This window comes from Nomascus leucogenys, chromosome 4 (genome assembly GCF_006542625.1).
Source record: "Nomascus leucogenys isolate Asia chromosome 4, Asia_NLE_v1, whole genome shotgun sequence".
In the NCBI taxonomy this organism is placed as follows: Eukaryota; Metazoa; Chordata; class Mammalia; order Primates; family Hylobatidae; genus Nomascus; species Nomascus leucogenys.
The window spans coordinates 98,582,563-98,596,625 of NC_044384.1; the positions used below are offsets into that span (position 1 = coordinate 98,582,563).

At 58.4% G+C, this 14,063-nt stretch overlaps 1 protein-coding gene across 2 annotated transcripts in view; it reads right to left on the reverse strand.

Annotated features, from left to right (window-relative positions):
* Window positions 1-10,134, reverse strand: part of PRKCD (protein kinase C delta) — a 31,158-nt gene extending 21,024 nt beyond the window's left edge. Inside the window, exons 1-2 of one of the 2 annotated variants that reach the window (XM_030811613.1) lie at window positions 9,907-10,134; window positions 6,124-6,235 (exon numbers count right to left, since the gene is read on the reverse strand). The gene's annotated coding sequence lies outside the window, so the exon portion shown is untranslated. The remainder of the gene's footprint in view (window positions 1-6,123; window positions 6,236-9,906) is intronic. The other variant, XM_030811614.1, reaches the window with a different exon arrangement.
* Window positions 10,135-14,063: the final 3,929 nt, after the last annotated feature.

Below are 14,063 nucleotides of genomic sequence, written 5' to 3' on the forward strand. Positions count from 1 at the left end.
AGGCCCATGGAACTTACAGCCTGGTGGGAGCCAGTCACATAAATATGTGGTTACAAAGGATGGTAAGACCTCTGTAGGATGCGCCACGCAGGCAGTGAGTAGTAGGGAGTGAGGGGGGCTGGAGGAGAATGGAGGCTGCAGGGACCTGTTGGCTGGGGGCCTTCGATCCGAGGGGTCAGCAGGAGCATAATGGCCTGCCCTGCCAGAGGGTCTGGAAGGGTCAGAGGGGCAGGACTTGGGAGCCTGGCTGTCATCGGCTCACATCCACCCCTGCCAGTTTGTGTGGGGTAGGGCCTCCTTGGAAGGAGGCCACCAGGCACAGGCCTCCAGTCACCAACCAGCCCTAGGATATGAGGAGTCCTGGGCTCAGTCAGAGGAGGGTGCCCCAGGTACCCCTGAGAGAGGAACAAAGGCCCCTTCATGGCAGGAGCCAGAGAGCCAGATCCTGTGAGGACAAGGGGCCTCTGTGAAGAGCCAGGGTGGGGGATGCAGCTGGGCCTCTCCACGAATAACCACACATGTGTGCACACAGGCACACTAGCCAAACCAAACAGCACATAGGGAGCCCCACTCGACATCAGACACACACGCACACAGTTGGAGCCACAGGTACGTACACACACTGCTATGATGACTCAGGGGCACACACACACACAGAAACACACCCCCACTCACCGGCTCTCACATCTCAACAGACACCCAGGCCCACACAGACCACACCCGACCACAGAGGCTCCACATGCACGTGGGGTGCCACAAGCTGTAATGTACACACTGGCACAGAGATGCTCCAGGCAGACAAGAAACAAACATACAGGCCTGGAAGGACCCCACATCCCTGACTAGAGTTTGGCACCATGAAGTCCAAATGCAGCTTTTTCCACAGCAGCCCCCAGGCACAATGGCTGGGGAATGGAGGAGGGGCAGAAGGGCAGCTGGTGTCAGGCTAGGCTGGGCCTTTCCACCCAGGGAGGCAAAGAAAGTCCCTCTTGATCCAAAGCAAAGTCTAAAGTGTGTAAGGGAAGGAGTGGGCTGGTCAGGCACATCACTGGGCAGGCCTCCGCCTGCCCGCCCACCTGCCTGCAGGACCCTGAGGCTGTGGTGGAGGTTGAAGGTCACAGGTGGCAGTCACAGGCCTGGCACACAGGGGGAGGGGAGGGCTTGGACCTGTCCTGGTAGGGCAGCAAGCCGGGCACCCCAGGCGCAAGTTCCATGAGCTCCAGGCTCACTGTGCAGAAACCAAAAGAGAGGTTGAGCAATTCAACCAAAGCCACAAAGCCAATGGGGCAGACCCAGGGGGAAGTGGGGAGAGAACCTCCAGCTGTAGTCCTAGAACTGCCCATCTGGCCTCCAACGGGGTGAGGGTATGTGTTTGGAGGTGGGAACAGCTCCTCCATCAGCCCCCAGTACAAGAGCCTTACTCCTTAGCCCTTCTTTCTCCCACAGAGTTCCCATGATTTTCCAGATGGTTTACCATTGGAAACAATCGTTTTGTGTTTGGGAGAAGGCAAGATGGCCACCTAAGCCTTTTGCCAGTCATCCCCAGGATCTGGGCAGGACCCACATGATGCTTCCCCACTTTGGGGATCTTGAGAAAGCTGGGAGAGAGGCAGGACCATCCCGCATGGTGCACCATCCCACAGCAGGCAGCGGACAGAGGAACTGGCAAGCTTGGACCTAGACAGGCCTAGCTCAGATCTGCTGCCTGGGTGCTCCGCGATCTTGGCCCAAGTGCTCTGGTGTCTTCCAGACTTCCTTGGATCAGTGGGAAAAGAGGCTCTGTTAAGCCCCCCAGCTGCAGGGTGCCCTGTTCTGGCCTGAGGCTCTGGGCAGAACTGGGCTGAGACAGGCAGCATGAGTCCACTGGCAGAGGCTGGCCAGCTACTGCCCCTCCAGGGGCTCCAGCCTCCCTGTCTCAACAATGGAGACCTCTAAGCTTTCTCCAGCCCTGACACTGGAGGACCCTGAGATCCTCCTCCCGCCCCAACAACCCCAGCCCACAACCTACACCACGCAGACATCTGATCCAGCCTCAGGCCTTGGCCACTGCCTGCTCTGCTCCGCCTGTTTACCCAACACGGCCATAGACATGATCCAAAGCTTCCGGAGCTGTTGTGAAAACAGCGGCTCAGCCACCACAAGCCTGCCCTCCTGGGTGCCTTGGCAGAGACCTTTGAAGGACAGCCATCCCAGTCCTGTTCCTGGGCCTCTCAAACGCTCCCCCACCCCTTAGAAGGCCTGTTGAGCCCTCTCCTCCCCAATCCTGGCTTTAGGCTCCCTGTCTCTGGGCCCAGACCCTCCTGAACTTCAGGCTTGTGGCCCCACCTGCCTCCCTGGCTTCACCACATGAATGACTCCAGAAGAGCTCAAGCCTGCCCACACCAGTCCCCCGCCGTTCCCCTCCCAGCGCTCCTCATCCACTAAGAGTGCACGAGCTCAAGCAGTGGCTCAGGCCAGACAGCTCCCCCTGCTCCCCACACAATAAGGCCATCCCGTCTGCCATTGCAGCCTGTCCTCAAGTCTCAAATCCTCTCCTCCCACCACCACCATCCCCAGGCTCTGCACCTGCCTTCTGACTGCTCTCCATCCTCTACCCTGGCCCCAACGGTCCCCCTGCTCCAGCCACTAGACGGGGCTTTTCGGACAGATTTTGTCACCCCCTGCCCAAGCCCCCAGTGCCTCCCATTGCCCCTCTGACAAGCCCAGACTCCTCCCCTCAGCCTGCTCCATGCAGTCTGCCCCCCGCCACCCCCCTCCCCATCGCCGTTCCCTCCCCGACCTCTCGGGCGGCTGCCTTTCCCTCACTCCTGTGCCCCAGCCACGCTGACCCCTTTCAGTTCCTGAAGCAGCCAGTTCCTTCCCGCTTAGGAGCCTCTGGGCTTGCTGTTCCGTCTTCCTGCTCCACCCCACCCCACACAGTGGCTCTTTCCCATCGTTCATGTCTCACAGGAGACCACACCCCCTGATCTGCCCATTTCACAGATGAGGCAAGTGGGGAACAGTCCAGTCCCTGGCTCAAGGGTGCACAGCCAGTAAATACTGAGCAAGAATTCAACCAGGGTCTGTCTGATGCCCGCAGAAGTCCTGCTCCTAAGCCTTCAGGATACCCTCAACCACACTTCCCGCCCAGGCCCATCCATCTTTTGCTCTCCAGCCCTCAGGCCCCTGCTGTTTGCATCACTGTCCTTACCACTCCTCAACACTCCTCACCCCCAGCCTCTGGGCCCCACACAGTGAAGGCCAGTGCTTAGCCCAAACATAACTGTGCTGACCTTCTTCGTGTCCCTGTGACAGGCTGGGCCCTGCCCCCAGCTGCCATGGGTGTAGGGGGTTTTCTAGCTCCCCCTACTCTTCTAGCCTCCATCAGTCCCAGATGCCCACTCCCTGCCCCAGACCAAAGGCTGACTCCAGGGGTCTGAAGGGTAAGCAGGTTGGCAGGAGGACTTACGTCCACCCCCTCGTTCCCAGCCAATTCTCCCAGCCTAGTGTCCTGCAGGAGGCCAGAGCCGGAGAGGGCCAAGGGGAGCCCTGAGGGGGCAGCAGGCAGCTGCAGACTGCCTTTCCCCTCCCTGCATCCATTTGTCATGAGATCTATTTTCTCCCTATGAAAGGGAGTGAGGGGGAGAAGAGCAGGCAGGGGCTGGACTGCTGAGTGGGTGGAGCTGCCACTGGAGGCAGAATTGAGGGGGATGAGGGAGTCAGAGACCTGGCTCCTCGGCCAGGCTCCATAGCCACCTGGCCATGTAACACTGGGCCAGTGCCCAGCCCATCAGATAATAATACCCCCTCATCAGTCCCACTTGCTATTTTTTGAATAGTTCCCATGAACTGGGCTCTAAATGCTTTACATAACTACAGTTTCTACTCATTCAACTCTGACAATGCGCTAAGCACGATGCTAGCTACTTTGCATATGTTATCTGTCATTTCCGCACAACCTCATCAAGATGGATGCTATCATTATCTCATCTGTCAGGGGGAAACTGAGGCACTGAGCGGCAAAGCCACTTGCCCACGTTCATTCATAGAGCTGCTGGGAGCTGCCTAGTCACTGAGATGCAGCCCAGCCATCACCTCTCTCAAGGGGGCCACGCCTACCAGAGTTGATGCTCTTGAGCCTCGGCTTACAGGCTCAGAACAAGAAAGGAGCCACGGTTGTGGGGACTGCAGGGGACTTTGTGACCTGCCCCCTTGCCCTTCTCCTAGAGCCCCCCAAAAAGGCCTGTGCAGCCCTGGCAGTGAAAAGCCTGGTCAGTCAGCCTAACCCGGTGGCCAGATGCTGCTCCCCTGGGCAGGCAAGGCAGGGGTGGAGCAAGGCGTAGAGCCGCGGACGGAGGGCTGGTCAGTCCCACTCCAAAACCACTTCCTGGGCAGCTCAGAGGAAGTGAGCCTCCGGAAACGCCTTGGACAGATGGGCCTCTCCCCTAGGCCCAGGCTTTGGGAAGTGAACAGACAGCCCCTGCCAACCTCTCAGTCCCTAGAGCCCAGCAACTCCACTCCCTCTAGGCATGGACGCTGTGGGGGACACAGGAGTTGATAGGACCCCCACTCACTGTGAGCACCTTGGCCCCATGGCCAGACAGCCTACTTCCTCTGTTGTAGCAGCAGGCACACGGTGCTGGCACAGCTGACACAGCCTCTCCCCGGCATTCATGCCTCCCATCTCCCATGCCAATCCCTGGTCGGCCTGGAGCCTGGGGCCAGGTGGGCAGGGTGGCTGCTGAATGTATGGGCAGAGCCCACCTACCAGGGTGGCCCAGCCTCCCTTACTGAGATCACAGCCACACCTGGAACTTCCCCCTCAGGTGCCAGATGCAGGCGACCTGGCTGGGCTGTAACTCTGACGAGGGCCCCCCTTCCTGACCCCAGAATGGGCACAGTGTGGTATGTGTGGGCAGGCATTTGAGTGCATGGATGCCAACGGTAACTGGGAGAGCATTTGTGTGTGTGTGAGTGTGCCATGGGTGGCTGCATGTGAGCACCTGTGTACCTGCATGCCCACATGTGTGGTGCACGTACAGGAACTCATGAGTCTGTGGGTGTGCGTGCCCACTGCAGCACACCAGGTTTAGGGATAGGTCCAATACACAGAAGGCCCAGTGAAGACTGCTCCTGTTCTGCTTCAACTCCTACCCCGGAGTGAAGGCCCTGACCTCCTTTCTGCCCCCTAACCCAGAGTCAGGCCCGGGAAGGCCAGCCTTTATGGCTCTACTCACAGACCTATAGGTGCGTAACAGCCAGTGGGGTTGGCTGTGGGGGTCTGCTCAGGAAGCACTCCTGGAGGAAAGACGGTCTTTGCTATCCCCCCACTGTTACTCCCAGGCTCCAGCTTCATTAGCACCCATACTCACCACCAGAACCCTGCTCACTGGGGCCCGGTCACCCAGTCACCAGCCTGGAATGAGTGTGGAGTCACCCACAGCGATGTTTTCATGGTAATAGGGCTGAAGGAGGCAAGGCTCGCCCCAAAACAAGGAATTTCTAGCTTTCTGAGGGGCTTCAGAGAGACTGCAGCCTTCCCGGCATTGTTCCAGACTCTGCCTAGCTCCCCTTGAATCTGGAAGCTGAAGAGAGGGACTGAGCCCTGCTCGGGCTCCAGAGAAGCTGGGGAAAATGGAGGGGCCTGGGGTGTGGAAGACAGCTCAGCTGTACCTGGAGCTGGAGACCCCATTCCATCCCCATGCAGTGTCCAACCCACTGTGGGGCCCACGGGGAATCTCAGTGTCTTTGTGTGATGATGAGGACAGTCTGAGGCAGATACAGGGCCATGGAAAAGCTGATACATCCACCCTCAATCCTTGGCCCATGAGCCACCCTCTCTCTAAGTGACCAAAAAAGTGTTACTACTTTTTGCCCCAAATTAATGGTAGGCCCCAGGCCTCTGAGCTCCAAGGCGAGAACATTCTGGGGCCAGAGCCAGGTTCCAGGCAGGAAGTTCCTCATGAGCAGAGAGCCCCTAATAGGGCAAACAGCTGCAGCCCCTGGGCACACAAGGCCCACAACCAGATCAAGGACTCTGCACGCATGCCCAACCCCATCCAGTCCCACAGCAAAGGACAAGGAGGCCAGAGAGGAAGGCTACATCGGCGCACCATCCATCTGCCTAAAAGAACTCAGTCCTACCTGGGGCTCCCAGCTCCCACTTGTCTTTACTCCTGGATCCCGCTGCTGCTGCAACGCACCAACCACCAGGAGAAAAGGGCCTGCCCCCTGGCCTGGCCAGTTCCCTGCAGACCTGTAGGAACAGGAGGAAACAGCTGAGCCAGGAGGCACCGCCAAAGAGGCTCTCCCCATCCGCCAGTCCCAGCACGGCTGACAGGCCCAGTTCAGTCTCTCCTGGCCCTAAAACCTCGGGTCTCTCTGGATGTGGCTTTCCCTTCCTTGAAACATGGTGCTGGGCCCAACTTTTCCTGGGCACCGCTATTTGTCCACTCCATGTTAGGGGCTGGAACACTGTGTCCCTGCCCTCAGCACATTTCCAGCCTGGTGAGGAAGCCAATAACACAGCAAAAACCTGTTCCTGACCCTCCTGTCTGCGGGAGGTTGCCCTGCAGGTTTAGGAGTCCTAGGGTGCAACAAAGTACCACCACTTTATGTCCTGGGGCAATTCCCCTGAGCCTCAGTTTTTTTAATGGGGAAACTACTAGCCCCCTCTCCCCAGGTTGTTCTGAGGTTCCAATGATGTGGCGTGCCAGCTCCTGTGCTGGACTCACGTTGAGAATGCCAAATGAATAGTGACTTTTTTTTTTTTTATGTGGCAGGGTCTTGCTCTATTGCCCAGGCTGGAGTGCAGTGGCATGATCTTGGCTCACTGCAACCTCTGCCTCCTGGTCTCAAGTGATTCTCATGCCTCAGCCTCCTGAGCAGCTGAGATTACAGGGGCGCGCCACCACGCCCAGCTAATTTTTGTATTTTTGGTAGAGACGGGGTTTCACCATGTTGGCCAGGCTGGTCTCAAATTCCTGACCAAGTGATCCACCTGCCTTGGCTTCCCAAAATGCTGGGATTACAGGTGTGAGCCATCGTGCCCAGCCTGAAGAGTGACATTTTTTAATCTCTTGTTTTGTGCCTTATAGTTCAGGTGATTCTCACATTACTATTGTGCCCATTACACAGCTGAAAAAACTGAGGCCTGGAGATATCCTGGGAGGAAGAAATGGCAAAGGTAGCAAGGTACTCTGTCTCGTGGCTGAAAGGCCTAAGCATTTTTCTCTGAAGGCCAGCTCAAGCCTCTAAGAAAGATTCTGCTCCCCAGATGTGAACCCCTCCCCCAACTAGAGATCCCCATCACCATTCCCTGGGGGCAGAGGCATCCTTGGCTTTATCTTTTTGTCTGTACTTTAAATTATTTCTAATTTTAATCTAAACTGTGCCAGCTAAATGGTGTCAGCGCCCTGCAGTTACAGCTCTGAATCACCTCCCACCCCTGTCTCCCCCATCGCTACTACTGACACTAAGGGCTGGTGAGGGAGAGGCTGTCATGCAGGCTGAACAGGGCTAGGTACTGGGGGGTCTGTCGGGGCATCCCCCCTCCCTCAAGCTGCTTGGTCAAGGAGATGGGAAGAGGCAACAGACAGGCAGGAAATTGGGTTGGATACTGTCTGGGCTTTCTTTAGCCCCAGCTCCAAGGAGAATGGGAACCCCCAGCTGGGGGTGGGGACAACAAAAGACTTCGCATGTGCTGTGTTCTCACTATGGGCCAAGACTGTGTTAAAGGACCTTTAACATAGGAACTTTTGTCCTCACAACTTTCTCCATTCTGCAGATAAGGACACTCAGCCTTGAGAGGCCTAGCTTGGGTCTCTTGCTCTTAACAGGCACAAGCAAGCATTGGAGCCCAAATCATTCTTGGGTACAGAGCCCGAGGTCTTGGTCACAACACTACAAACCCCAAGACTTGCCCTCTAGCCCTCTCCATGTGCACACCCACATCCTCATGGTCTCCCACACACTCACACACACCCCCACACTGGGCTCTCACCTTCCTTCCCAGCACTGTCACCACACACCTTGTCACACCCCCTCCTGCCGCTAACACCCACGCCCAGGCACTCTCGGTTCCCCACAGTCACAGTCATTCCCCAAGCATACACCGGCAGTTTCATAGACTGTGTCCCACCAGTCACACACTCCTACCGTGGCCACACACTGCCAGGCTTACCCCAGCACTGTCCCATCACATAGCCCTCACACCACCCATCAGCCAGGTACAGCTGCCCAGACACCTCACACCTCCCTGTCTCACACACGCACGCACACACACAACCACACACATCACACATGCACCATACAGCCTCCCTCTGCTGGCCTGCTCACCACGCCCCACCTCACTCCACAGCAGGAATGAGGAAACCCCAGGGATCAGTCCCCTCCCTTAGTGACCAGGTGAGCCTGGTCACAGAAGCTCAGTGGCAGAGGGAGAGCCACACGTGAGTACACACATACACACGTGAGTACACACATACACACACTTATACAGATACACTCACACATGAGCCTGGTGGGTAGGCACCCAACACCAGGGGCTTCCACAATTAACAGATCTAACGTACTCATGGCCAGTTGGTCACCATGATATACCCAGTGTGCAACACTGAAGCCTCCAGACACACAGGGACACACACACTAGCAGGCAAGGACACACAACACACAAGAGTCTGGTGACAACAAACACACCAAGAATGGTACACACAGTTGCAAAAGACACACACAGAGCCTCAGGACACAAACAGACATACACACGTACACACAAGCAAGTCACACATGCGAAAAAGGACACACATGCACAGGCAAGTCCCACAGTGACAGCACAGAAGCTGACACAGACACACAACATACCCACACACCCAGATACCAGTGACTTAGCACAAGAAGACAGCGTCCAAGCATACAGGGTAGGCGTCAGAGAAGGGGACCCCCCCGCCCACTCACAGCAGATCCTTCTGACCAGGTTTAAGGCGGGGCTCGGTGGGGCTCTCCCCTGCCCCAAGAGAGAGGGAATTGGGGAAGTGGGAGCAGTTCCGATGGTGCTTTCCTTCTGCCTCTCCATCACCAGCCAGGAGGACCCCCCCCCACCTCCTCCCCTCACCTGGCGGAGCCCCCACAACGGGAGTGGCATCTGGGTTGGGGGCGAGTACAGACTGCACCGGGCAGGGGCCACCCTGGGAGGGGTCTCAGAGGGGCGGAGGGGTGGGGTGGGAAGGGCGATGGTGGAGACTGGAGCCACGCCCAGCCCAGAGACGGATGAAGGGACCGAGAAAGACTCTTGAGACTGAAAGAAGAGACAGCGAGGAGGAGGCGCCGCGCGGGTCGGGCCTCCAGGGACCCAGGGGCGGGAGCCGAGGCCCGGCGGGCGGCCTGGCCTGGGCCCCGCGGTAGAGCGGAGAGGCGGCTGGACCGGCAGGGGGCGGCAAGCGTGGGCCGGGGGCGCGGCTCCGGGAGGACGGGATCGAGGGGGCGGCGGGCGGGGGTAGGGTGGGGTGGGGCGATGGAGCACGCGGAGGGCAAGGGACGGACGGATCGGGTGGCGAGAGACGGAAGGATCGGGTCTCGGAGAGGCGCGCAGGGGGAGAACACAGAGTGGGTGGCGACAGACGGACGGACACAGGGCCCGGGAGAGAGTCGGGAGGGACGGACGGGCCCCTCGGAAGAGCGGGAGACACACGGGCGGGTGGAGGGGCCGGGAGCGGGCAGACAGAAGGACCTCAGCCCCCACTGTCTAGCGGAGGGACAGACAGATGGACAGGGGGACGGAGTCACCGGCAGGTCTCGGCGCGGCGGGACTTTCGCTGACCGCGGCTCAGTTTCTCAGTTTCGGAAACGGGAACTGGGGCGGGAAGGGGGAAGGAAAGGCGCCGCGCCCTCGGGGTAGCCCCGATCCCGCGCCCGGACCCGGCCCTCACTTACCTCCCGGTGCAGGGGCAGGCGCCAAGGGTCGCGGCGGCAGCGGCGGAGGCGCTGCTCCCCGGCGCGCGGACGGGGTTCGGCGCGGGGCTGACTGGGATGGGCCCAGCGGCCAGTGAGGTGTGGCCCGGGCCTCGGCGCGGCGAGCGGGCGCCGGGGGTCGCTCCGGGAATCTGGGCTGCAGCCGCCTAGGGCTCCGGCGCCTCGGCACACGGAAGTGCGAGGGGGCGGGGCCGAGCGACCTCACCCAGGTGCCGCCAGCCCCGCCCCCGTCAGGCCCCGCCCCCGTCAGGCCCCGCCCCGCCAGCTGCAACCGGGGACAGCGTCCCTCCGCCTCTGTCTGCGCGGGACACCGAGTCTCCCGGCCCCTCTGCCCTCCCTGGCCTGCTTCGCATCCTCCCGCCATTAGCGCGCAGCCAGCCCTCAGAAGGGGCCCATTTTACAGAGGAGGACCCTGAGGCCCGGTGGGGAGGCGCCCCCCGCCCGCTGGGGCCTGGGAGGGGCCGGCGGGGGTTCCCCCGCTCCCCACACCCACGCCCGGGACTCCCCACTGGCCAGCTGGCCCGCCTCTCCTGGCCCCACTCCTGCTCTTCCTGTTGGCTGGAGCTCGGACGCGGCCGGGCTCGGTGCCCGCCGCCAAGCCCGCTGTCCCGGCTCTGCCCCAAAGACTGAGCTGGTTAGTCTCCAGGGTCGGAGGTTCTCGCTGGTCGGGCGCTGCACTGCTCCTCAGGCGGTTCTGGGAGCTGCCCCTACCCCGACTGGCAGTTGCCCCTATCCCGATTGGCAGTCTTCTGCTTTCCTGCCCCCACCTTCGAGACGTCTCTATTGCTCCTGGCAGGCGCCTGAGCCTCCTTTCCAGACGTGGAACTTGGTTGTCAGCCATAACTCATTCATTCATTCATTCACTCATTCATCTATTCACCGAGTGTCCCCTAGGCTCAAAGTCTAGGGACCAGTTGGGGTTCTAGGGAGTCCATTCCCATCCCCAGAGCTCAGAAAACCAAGACATTAGCCTTATACTCATCCAAAGAAATATCACTTCCCAGGAGACAAAAAAGAAGGTTCCAGGTCCTGGGGAACCACCTAGAAGGGATAGGGAAAGTCTAGACAGCTCTTCCCAGCTGAGACACAAGGGATGGAAGTGGGGGACAATCCCTGAGGTGGCCTGAGCTGAGAAAGGGGCTTGTGACAGAGACAGGCCATTGGACTTTGGTCTTCTCACGGAGCAATGAGAAGGTGGTGAAAGCTATTACAACCAGGCAGGACGACAGGCTCAAGGGGGCTCCTGCGGGATAGATGGGGCAGAGGGACAGCAGGGCAGAGGAGAGGCTGGATGGGGGACAGAAGGGCTGCTACGTTGTTCAGGTGGGAAGACTCTGGGTTGAGATTGCGGAAGATGGATGGGGAGAAAAGGCCGGACCAGGTGGGTTCAAGGACTGTCCTTTGGGAAAGACATTTTCTCTTCACACCCAGGCCTTGAGCATGCTGTTCTCTGGGCCTGAATGCCATTTCCCACCCCACCCCCAAACCTCTACCTGCCCTGGTTGTGTCCATTCAAATGTCCCTCCTCCCTGATGCCCAGTTGTAATGCCCAGCACTTCCCTGAGCGAAGGACCATATTCATTAGCATGTTCTGTGTCCTGATCCCATCCCACCCCACCCATCATGCCCCATGGCTTCCCTGGGGTTGGACTGGAGGAAAGGGTGCACAAGGTGAGCCTCAAGTGACCTTTGCCCACTTGGGATCGGGTTTCCTTCTGGCTTATCCTTCAGGTCCACAGTAAGCCAACCCAGCCTCTCCCTCAACATAAACAATAGGCCCACCCTGTGCCAGGGACTGCAGCCAGAGGGAGGACTGACCCTTGAGGAGCTCCAGGTCCAGCCACCAGACCTTTGTTCCCACTCCGTGTGGTTCACCATGGAAGAAGGAAATGAATAATCATGGCTATCGCTGATAGGGGCTACCCAGCACCAGGCTGTGTGCTGGGTGCTGGATGTGGGCAGTCTGAACAGTTCTCAAGAGGTGAGGGCTGCTGTTAGTGCCAGTTTTGGTAATGAGCAAACTGAGACTCAGAGAAAGGAGAAGCGACTTGCCCCAGAGTACACAGTTAGTCAGTGGCAGAGGCAGATTCAGACCGAGGTCTGTCTGGCTCCAAAGCCCATAGTTTACCTCAGGGATCTCAATTTCAACACCACTGACCTTTGGGACAGATGATTCTTTGCTGTGGGGGCTGCCCTGTGCACTGTAAGGATGTTTAGCAGCATCCCTGGCCTCTGCCTACTGGATGCCAGTAGTACCTCCCTGCTTTAACTTGTGACAGACAAAAATGTCTCCAAACATTGCCAAATGTCCGCTGCAGGGCAAAATTACCCCTTGTTGAGAATCACTGCTTTGACATATACTGGTGTTACAGGAACAAGATTTACATTAGACAACAGGAAGCACTTTCCTGATCCTCAGGATATGCAGACTTGTGAGCTCAGGGGCTGCAAGCATACACTGGCTTCAGCCAATCTTTCTCCTCTGGAGAAGGGGGAAGTGCGATGTACTCAGAGAGGGGCAGAGGGGCTAAGGCTGTGCTAGCTATGCTGTGGCGAGGGCAGAGAAGGGATGAAGGTGGGCTTCCCTCCAGGCCTTAGGTCCAAGGGTTCCAGGGAGAACAGGTTTGCATGAGGTCCAGAGAATCCAGGCCAAGCTTGACTAGAACCACCCTGCATCTTGGAGCTGCTTCTGGGTGCCACACCGGTGGGCCAGGGCAGGGTCCAGATGAGCTGGTATCTGTGTCCCCATAATCTGCCTTGCATCAACGAGAAGGGCCTGCTGAAGCCTGAGAGCAAACCTTGGCTGCGTCACATGCTAACTGTATGTCCCTGAGTAGGTGACCATGCCTCTCCCAGCTTCAGAGTTCTCACCTATGAAAAGCGTTGATGACAGACTCATGTCAGGAGTTGAATGAGATGATAAGAGTTAAATGAGATGATATATACAGAGCCTCGGCCAGGCTAGACATATTGCCCAGGGTTACAGCCTGTGACTTGGCAAGGTCATGTGCCAAGTCACAGGCTGTCAGCCTTGAAAGAGGCTTCAATGGCCTCTCCTGACATGGGGCGTAAATCCCTGAGCACGGCTAGACTCATAGCAGCTGCCTAGAGGTGATACTTTCCTCCTCCTCCAGGTTTGCAGCCAAGGAGATGGGCTAGGGGTGGTGCCAGGCAGCTTCCAGACTCCCACCCACAGCATCCACCCAGGGCTGTTCCCTCTGTGGGCCTCCTGGAGGATTTATCCAGAGGAGAAGCAGCTTGACCCCTGCCACCTCTGCCTCCACCAAAGGCCATCAACCCTGGGAGGCCTCCAGACTCCTCCACTCCTGAAGTCCAAGACTCGGCCAAGCAACCTGGAAAAGGCCTCCCTCTGTCCCTGAGGCCCACACAGCTGAAGGCAAATGGGGTCCCTCACTTGATCCCTGCCAAGAGTTGGTCCTTGTCCTGGCGTTTCTGCCTTTTGCACCTTCTCTCTGTTTCTGTCTCTCTGTGTCACCATCCTTGTCCCTGAAGCTTTGGTTGCCATGGCAATCCCCATCACACCCAGAGCACTGGCCTGGCCAAGAAAGAGTGGGCTTGTGTTTCTGGAGCAGGAGACACAGTCAACAGCGACAGTGTACCTGGGCAATTGCTGGGGCCAGCAGAGCCTGGGAGGTTCCCACTGGCGACAGTGTAGTAGGAAGGACACTTGGGACATGCCCATGCCTCCGGCCACCAAGACTGTCATCAACAGGAGTGTCAGCCTCAGGCACTAGGTTAAGGACAAGCAAGGACAGGCTGAGGGGGACAGTGGCTTTGTGGGTAGTGCTGCACAGCAGGGAAGTGCCAGGCCAGGGGCTGGTTCACATCCTGGCTCTGCCCTGCACTGCAACTTAAATGTGCCACAGCTTCCTCATCTGCGGAGTGGTGCTTGGTAAGATTGACCTCCTGAGGCTGAGAGGATGGAAGAGTTCAAGTTCATCCCATGTTGGTGTTACCTGCCAGGCAGAAAGTTGGTGAGGCTGGGCTAATCGCCTCCATGTTCCTTCCTCAACACATTTGTGTTTGGGTGAAACCTGAGACATACTTGGGGGTAGACAAGGGGAAGGTGCGTCCTGGGAGTGCAGAACACAGGGCTT